This window comes from Drosophila albomicans, chromosome 2R (genome assembly GCF_009650485.2).
Source record: "Drosophila albomicans strain 15112-1751.03 chromosome 2R, ASM965048v2, whole genome shotgun sequence".
In the NCBI taxonomy this organism is placed as follows: domain Eukaryota; kingdom Metazoa; phylum Arthropoda; class Insecta; order Diptera; family Drosophilidae; genus Drosophila; species Drosophila albomicans.
In genome coordinates, this window is record NC_047631.2 from 4,047,993 (window position 1) to 4,053,992 (window position 6,000).

Here is a 6,000-nt window from a genome sequence, read left to right on the forward strand (position 1 = left end):
TTTAGAAAGTTTCTTCATACAATGCAAATCACAAATAAATTGTGTTAAAAAATGTAAATAAAAGGCGCTACAATATATTAATATACCAAAATAAACATTTCCATTGCATTATTAAATTGCTCATTTCTAGTTATTTCAATTTTCATTGATATTCTTTTTCCTGACTGAAGTGTTTTATTTTTGCACTCCCCCCGAAACGGGACTTTAAAAAACGTAGAAAAACAAATTATGTTCAGAAACTGATCGTTTTAGAAAGTTTCTTCATACAATGCAAATCACAAATAAATTGTGTTAAAAAATAAATAATAAATATAATATACCAAAATAAACATTTCCATTCATAAAATTGATTTCTATTACAGATATTCTTTTTTTCCTGACTGAAGTGTTTATTTTTGCAGCAAATTATGTAAATATATTACGGTTTATTATTTACGAATCTTGTAATGCAATAAATGAGAATGGCCGCCCTAATTTACACCACAAGATGAAATATGTAATGTGTTTGTATTAATTCGATGCAGATATCCGAAAAATGGAAAGTAAATCATTATTCTAAATTATTTTTTTTTGTTTGTGTTTTAAGTTACCACCCGACCCATGGGCAGGGGGGAATTATTTGGCCGCTCCCTAAGCACCCGACCGAGAACTGGTCGACGCCTTTATAAGGTGAAAAACCCCACGACAAATTGGTTGAAGTGTTCAATCAGAGGTCCAAATTTGTTTCTGTTATGAAGTCTATGATTGTTTTAATGTGCTCGACATTTCCTTCCTTCAAGAGAGCGTGAATATTGTTGTGTTTCCTCAGTGCTGGGTAACGTTGCCGTACAGTATCGTATTTCGAACAGCTGAGGATTGCATGTGAAACGTTATCGATAACTCCACAAGTATCGCACAAGTCGTCCATTTTGAAAAGAGTGGCCTTATCGAAGCCGTTACCACTTAATAAGCGATTGATCGTTTTTATGTCTTTTGGTTTCATATTGAATTTATTGTTAGAAAACCAGGGTTTCTTGATTAAAGCTGGAAAGATGTCACAGAAACCTCAAGGTTTGCGAACTACGAAGGAGTTGTACTCCTCTTCCCATTCCAGTTTAATGCGTTTGTATATCTTGTTGATTGCGTCTTTGACTGACCAGTTTAGCAATGTGAAGCTGCCTTCTGTAGGTGCGTTTTTGGCTGCATTATCGGCTATTGTGTTTTGTGGGATGTTGGAGTGTCCCGGAATGTAATGAATTTCTATTGTCGTGGATTGTTTTGCATAGGTTGATAATGCTATTTTTGCTGTCCGTAAGAATAGCGACACGAGGAAGATTGTTGAATAAGGCGAAGTCAAGTGCTTTGTCAATTGCAAGGAGTTCGGCAGAGAGTGAAGACAGTACTTTGTCTGTGTAATAACTTGCTATGTGCTTTGGCCTCCCAATTGTGTTTTAGTAGCAGTCAACATACAAGTTTTCTTCCAGTCACGTCTTGTGTAGAGAAAAGAATTTATCCTTTCAGTTTGCCGTATACGCGGAACTGATTTTCTACAAGAAACGTCAAGTATAAATTCTGCCAAAGGGAAATTTAAATTTTCCTAGGCTGCGCTGGCAGAATTTGTACTTGACGTTTCTTGTAGAAAATATGTGGTCCAGCTCTTGCAGAAAATCTGTGCTTAGATTCTAGTGCGTAGTTCGGAATATGCAAAATAAAAATACGCTCAAAAATACATATATGCAGTAAATAAAATGTTTATTGTACTTCAAATTAAATTTATTTAAACTAAAACAATGAGTACTTAAAATTATATATGTCGGATCATAAATTATGGTAGTCAGTGTAAAAGACTTAAATCAAATACGCGTACCAAGTGACATTTCTTGTCTCTACACTATAACGGTTGTTTGTTAGTACGCTTTGATCGTTCTATTCGCCCGATGGTCAGGATAGTTCGATGCGAACATGAGAGGTTAGAGGTTTGAGAGAGAGATGTTGCGTGAGGATAGAGGTTTGAAAGAGAGATACACACTACGATTGTTGTGCGTGTATGCTTGAGCCACTGCGAGAGACAGAGATAGAAGTATGTTCGTTGCAGTTTTTCTGAAGAGCATTTTCGGTATGCAAAAAGGTTGGCGAACACTTCTAAGTTGGCAGTGGCGTGATCAAGTTTATTCGCCGTATACAATCTGCGTAATTAAATATGGAAGAAAATAATAATAACCCGACATATATTATATTATTTATAACTAAACAGTTTTACTTATAACTAAATAATCTTATAGCTTAAAGAAAAAATTAATTTATTTATCTATCTATTTATCTATATTCTTCGCCCTGGACAATGCATTGTAGTTTATATTTTTATCATCCAACATTGCTCTTTCGTGGTCCTCAAAACTGTAAATATAAATACAAATACAAATATATTTCTTAATTTAAATCAGATTAGAATAGTAGTTTAAAAATATTAACAACTTACCTCTTATTGTTTTATAAAAGACGCGTTGGAAAAAAATCAACTTTCTTGTACAACACTCACAAAACAAATGACGCATGATACACAAAATTGCACATGTTGAGAAAAGTAGGCGTTAGGGAAATTACGCGTTGCGCTAAGAGGGCGTGTACACCAAACTCATTGCAAGAAGCTTTCTACAAGACGAGTCATCTAGCGATCTACTGGACCATGATACAATTATAGAAGGTAGTCTCGTCGGAAAAAAGCTGGTACCCTGTCTATGTTAGCAGTGAGTGCGAGTGAAAGAGGCACAGCGTGGTAGTGTGAACGAGACGGCAATGAAATGCGCGTTAACCCTTAGACGATGCAAGCAGATTAAAATTGCCAGTCACAAAAAAAGAGTTCGATTTGTTTTATAATTTAATTTTTAATAATTTTGAATTAGAAATTAGGCGTTGTTTTTGTTTTTGTACAGATAATCTTTTGTTTAAGTTCTTAATTCGAAAATAAATTCTAATCTTAAAATAAAATTCTTTTATATTTATATTAATGTCCACTGTCCCCCTCTAAAATGCGTTTCGCAAATTTTGGAGTAATCGCCTAATTTGCACTTCAACGATTCCTCCCACAACTTCCTTTTCTCCAAACACGCTGGCGCCTTTATAAATTTTACACCATTCACGTGTTTACGGCATACTTGGCAAAAAGTCATTTTGCATAAGGGTTAATTGCGCTAAAAAATTCGTCCGCAGACAACCTCTTGCGTCGAAATACGAATGCGCACTGACAAAAGCTTTTTTCCGACGAGACTACCTTCTATAATTGTATCATGTACTGGACTGTCTTGCAGTCACGGGCTTGGCATTTCACGAAACACAATTGGGCTCTCGTGCAATAAGGCTGCACTCGAATGTGTTCTTGTAACAGATCCGTCAGTAAAAAGTAGCTCAAAATTATTGTTTTTTAAATGTGCAATTTTTTCATTAAATAGAAGGAGAATACTAGAATTGCAAATTGATTTTTTGTTCTTTGCGGAACCTTTAAAAAAGTCAGTAAAGCCGGTCAGTTTTTTGCAATGGATACCAGAGGATTCGATTCCCTCGATATGCTCAAGCACGTCTGCGAACTGTCTGTATGTTTTTGTGTAACTTGTGTTTATGTGGGGACTGACACATATTGTTTTTCTTGCGGGAAGGTTTAAGGCAAAGACTTTAACCAGTTCCTTGGCAGTTGTGAATTTGTAGCGATAAAGTGGAGGCAATTCAGCAGCAAGATGATAAATTATTGGGACGGGTGTACACTTAATGAGTCCCAGCGCTTTTCTTAACTGGCAATTTGCGTGGCTTTGAATCTTGGACAAAGCTGATTTGTTGAGGTTGCTGAAAGAAGAGCATGCATATTCCAATTTGCTTCTCATGTATGCCTTGTAAAGAGTTAGGCTTTGTGACGGATGTATGCCGAAACGACAGCCGCTTAGGAGCCGAAGGAAAGTACACGCTTTTGATGTCTCAGAGATCGTTTGGTCAATGTGCGCTGACGAGGAGTCGGAGGCTGACACGACTCTGCCAAGGTATTTAATTTGGCTGACTTCTTTTATAGGCCTGTTTTGATGGAAATTGGATAGGGGTCTTCTGTGAATGCTAAAGTGAATTACGTTGGATTTGGCTGCGTTGAATTGAAGGTCTAGGCTATTGCAAACAATTTGAAATTCATTTCTTTTGTTGAAGTAGATCGGATGCTGTATTGAATTCTTTGTGAAAACAAATTAAAAAGAAATCGTCTGCGTATTGAAAAAGAGTGCAATTTGGGCCATTTAGATCGTGGAGTCCTGCCGTGTACAAGTTAAACAGAGTTGGACTAAGGCAGCTACCCTGACACACACCTTTACCAATTGTAACTTCACAATTTCCCTTGACTAGAGTTCTCCTGCGTAAAAAGCTACCACTCTACTCGACCAACTGCCTATAAAAACCTAGTTCGTTTAGCTTACACTAGAGGATGTCTATGTTTACGCAGTCAAAAGCTTTTTTGAGGTCTAGACATGCTGCTAAAACTTGATATTGCTTGGACTTCAGTGATTGAACTTTATTTATTAGATCATTGATGCACAAGGCTGTAGATCTCTGGCGGCGAAAAGCGTATGATCTCTCTGGGATTATTAAATTCGCGCGCAATATGCTCCTCCATTCTTTGTTTCACTAGCCCCTCTAGTATTTTAAAAGGGACACTCAATAGGCAAATCGGTCTGTAGTTGCTTACTATTGAGGTGTCCATACCTTTCTTAGGGATGGGGACTACTCCAATCCTTCTCCAGCTTTCAAGAATGACGCCCATGGACCATTTCTTGTTTAGCATTTCCAGAAAACAGCATTTCCTTCTGTGATCCAGCTTTTGGATCATTTTGTATGAAATGCCATCAAGACCTCTGGCAGAGTTTGGATTTCTAGCTGAGGAAAATTCGTTCACAAATTCTTGGAAGCTGGACTTTCTGTGATTTTTAACTAGATTTTGAAAGTTTCTATCTGCTTCAAAAGCTTTCAGTGCGTCTTCTCTCTCTAAACAATTTCTGCAAGCTACTTCTGAACAATCTGTCTACTTCTGAGTCCCACCATTTCTTTGGTTTATATCTATTTTCCAAACTAATTATAATAGTGTGTTGCTTTGTGAGTTTTTTAACACTCTCGCTTAGGTTCTCTAGGCTGGTGAATTCACACTCAGCGAAGGCATCTGCGATTTTGTTATGTAAAATTTTCCTATGTGATGTTGCTAAGGGAAAATTATCAAAGCAAAGGAATATTGGGAAATGAGGACTGTTTGTAATACGCACATCGTGCGCTGACCATCTAATATTGCTAGCTCTTGAGTTTAAGCTACGGGAAAATGTGGGGGAACCATCATTAAGGCAAATAAAGCCCGCGTCCATGGCAGCATCTTCCACAAGTTGGCTTTTGGAGTTAGAGCTTGGGCTACCCCAGGATGTTGACTTGGCGTTTATGTCTCCCGCGACTAGAGAAGGGTTATTAAGACCTGCTGCAAATTGAAAGATACTCTGCAAACCAAGTCCAACGTCCGCAGCTGAGGTGGAGGGGGAGGAATAGATACTAAAGATATTTAGATTATGTTTCAAATTTAGCGTTTGAATACCAACGCATTCGATTTTGGAAATGGGATTTAGTATCTGAAAGGTTATGTTGCTTCTAATGTATATTCCTACCCCTCCATATCCGTCATCCCTAGGCTTGCAATAAAATTTGTAATCAGGTATGCTACAATCGCTGTTGTCCATAACCCAGATTTCTGAAATAATAGCTATGTATGTCTATGTTGTTGTTGTCGAGGTACATATATACATAGAAGTTGTTTGTTGTTGTTGTAGGTCAGGCTTTGGATGTTAAATTGGAGGATCTTCATGATGATAAGACGTTTCCAAGAGAGAGTTGGCTAGCTATTTTATATGCATCTATCTCTGCGTTGGCTGAATTTATAAAATCTCTAAGCTCCACGAGAAAAGCTGAAAATAGACTGGTTGTGGTGTCTTCTCAGCACTCAGTTACAAAGGCAGC